Raw genomic sequence first — 2,938 nt, 5'->3', positions numbered from 1 at the left:
TAGTCATTATGACTAGATTTTTGATGTAGTTGTCTTGGGAGGTGATGAATCAAGTAAAATTGACCTTATTTGCATTGTGTTATCAATTTGTTCAAGTTTTTGTTGCGCAATCAACTCAACGCAATCAAAGTTATTCACCCCCCTTAGTGTCCTGACTCAATACTCGACAATCCACTCGGGCAGTACTCGTCACTTGGCAATCCACTATGGCAGCACTTGGCACTCGGCTTCCCACTTGGGTTCGGGAAGCACTCGGGCCGCATGGACCTCATGGCACTTGGTAGCTCTCGACATTAAGTCAGCAACGTCCCACTCTGACTCTGGGAAGTTCACTCAGTAGTCTGGCAAATGGCTATGCAATTTGCTCGAGCACTAGTAGCCCAGTCTAACCATTCCAGTCTAGTAGCTTGAGATTTGATTTAGATTTGTACTTTCAATTTAGACTATCTTTTGTAATTTTGATAAATATCTTCAATAATCTTTAATTGAAAGATGCCTTAAAACAAATGTATTGCCCAACAATCTTAAAATAATTTTTGTTTGTCATCAAAATGAGATACCTCTATGGGTGAAAATCTAGTTTCTTCTACGTCTTCCATAACAAGGATTTTTCCAAGAACAGTTGATTGAATATTTAATTTTTTAGGCATTATTTGAGTTTCTAGCTGTTTATTTTTTTATTATTTAAATCTATTAAATGTTTGTTTTGAATAAAAATGTACATTGAAACCCGTGAATATTCAGCTCTGATTGGTCAGATCCGAATCTCGATCTGAATAAATGTTTATTAATATATCAACGGACTGATCCATCAGATCTGGATCTCGATCTGTATTATGAAAGTCTTTTTCTTTTTTTTTTAATAATACGTGCTTTAAGAAAAAAAGGAAAAAAGGAAGTGAAAGCACTATGCATCTACATGATACAATCCCAAGTCTGATCCCATATCCTCCTCCTCTTCCAAGCAGAGAGGCAGGTTGCCGAAGCGATCTAGGTTGGAGATGCCCTACTGGTTCTTTAATCTTCCTTGTTTGCCTGCCTTTAGTTCTTCTTAATCGTCTCTTTTCTTTTCTATTTTTGTTAGTTTTTGCATATTCATATATACGAACTATTTAAGTTTGCTTAATTTATTGGAATCCAGAGCTAGAAGTCTGCAATCGTCTCTTGTTGTTTAACTATAAGAGATGGAAGATGAGTCTACGGCATACGAAAATTTGCCGAGGACTTTCATTGAGAAGCTGAGGTCGGCCTCAAGCAAACCTAAGAAAGGCATCAGTGCGACGATCTTTCGAGTTCCTGAGAACATCCGCAGAACCAATGTGGATTCTTTTGAACCAAAGATGGTCTCCCTCGGCCCCTACCACCATGGAAAGCAACGCTTTCGAGCAACGGATGAACGGATCAAATTGCCCTATGCCAGCAACTTTTTTAGCCGCTTGGACGTGAATTTAGTGCATGTGGATCTCTTTGTCGATCTAAGCAAGGACTCGGAGTCTGATTTCCGTTGTGCCTACTCGGAGCAGATCAGTATGACCAGAAGTGAGTTCGTGGAGATGATGGTGCTTGACTGCGCTTTCATGGCCGAGTTCCTACGGGAGCAAGCGGGGGGGCATCGAACAGAGATGGAAGAGTACTCGTGGAAGTGGGCAGCTCCATTGATTGTCAACGATATGATGCTTGTCGAAAACCAGCTCCCTCTTCGTCACCTCCGTCATCTCCTCGATGAGTACACGGATGACCCTTCCGCAACGGGACGCTTATGTTTTGCTCTCATGAAGCAAATTCACCGAAACCTCTCTCCGACCCAGGAATCTCCGACCCAGGAATCGTACGGATTCTTTTATCCAGCAATTGATACAAGTGCCCATTTGCTCCACCTTTTCCATTCAATTCTTGTTTGGGGGATGACGGAAAAGGCAAGCTGCCTTCCCACCGTCGACTTACCTTCCTTCCCCAGTGCAGAGATGCTCCAAGCAATGAGAATACAATTTACAAATAAGACCGATGGCAGTAGCTTCTTGGACATCACTTTCGACGAAAGCAAGAGATCCATGGAGATTCCTCAACTCGTCATCAACGATGACAACATCTCCCTCCTCCGAAACCTCATCGCTTTCGAGCAGCAATGCCATTGGGTCCGCAAGTACATCTCCACTTACGTTTGGTTCATGGACTGCTTGATAAACACCGACAAGGACGTGGCGGTGCTCCGGCAACACAAGATCATCGTCAGCCGCCTTCGCACTGACGAAGAAGTGGCTCACATATTCAACGAGCTCCGAAGGACAGATACCCTTGTCGTCGACTTCGACTTGGAGAATTTCTATCTCGCAAAGGTAATAAACGATGTGGAGAGCTACTGCAGAAAGAAGTAACAGACTTTGGGCACTATGGAATTTCTCATGGTTGAGGCAAAACTACTTCAAGAATCGGTGGGTGACTATCGGTGTCACTGCAGTTGTTTTCTTCAACCTTCTCAGTTTGGTGCAAACAGTGTATGCAATCCTCAGCTACGCCAAGCAGTGAAATTAAGTACGTATATTGTGAAGAATAATGATGGCGATGCGGATAAATGATCAAAATTAATGATGGAAATATTTAGTGAGTCCACGGGTATAATTAGGGGTAATATTGATGGTTAGTAGTTTAAAAAAATTTCTCTATATTAAATGTATTTGTATTAGTTGAGTTAGTGGGCTATAATTATGGAATTAGTAGTTTGTTTATGTTATGCAATTAGTCTATAAATAAGCTACTTATTTAAGAATGAAGTAATTGAAAATTTGTATTCTCTTTGTGCATTTTTTACCTCTTGTTGTCTTTTTTTTTTTTTTACAATGGTACCAGAGCATTAGATTTAAAATATCTTCATTCATAATGACAATCCATGGAATTTCTCAAATAGTACTATGAGTTTTGGAGTATAAAATGAAAATTT

The 2,938-nt window shown here is 40.6% G+C and overlaps 1 pseudogene; it reads left to right on the top strand.

Moving 5' to 3' along the window:
• The first annotated feature begins 918 nt into the window (after positions 1-918).
• Positions 919-2,705, top strand: LOC141818485 (UPF0481 protein At3g47200-like; annotated as a pseudogene).
• The last annotated feature ends 233 nt before the right edge of the window (positions 2,706-2,938 follow it).

The sequence above is a fragment of the Curcuma longa genome, unplaced genomic scaffold (genome assembly GCF_044706935.1).
Source record: "Curcuma longa cultivar G26 ecotype Majalengka, Jawa Barat unplaced genomic scaffold, ITB_CL_G26_1.1 contig_25023, whole genome shotgun sequence".
In the NCBI taxonomy this organism is placed as follows: domain Eukaryota; kingdom Viridiplantae; phylum Streptophyta; class Magnoliopsida; order Zingiberales; family Zingiberaceae; genus Curcuma; species Curcuma longa.
The sequence above is the reverse complement of the archived record's forward strand: the minus strand, read 5'-3'. Positions and strand labels throughout refer to the sequence as shown.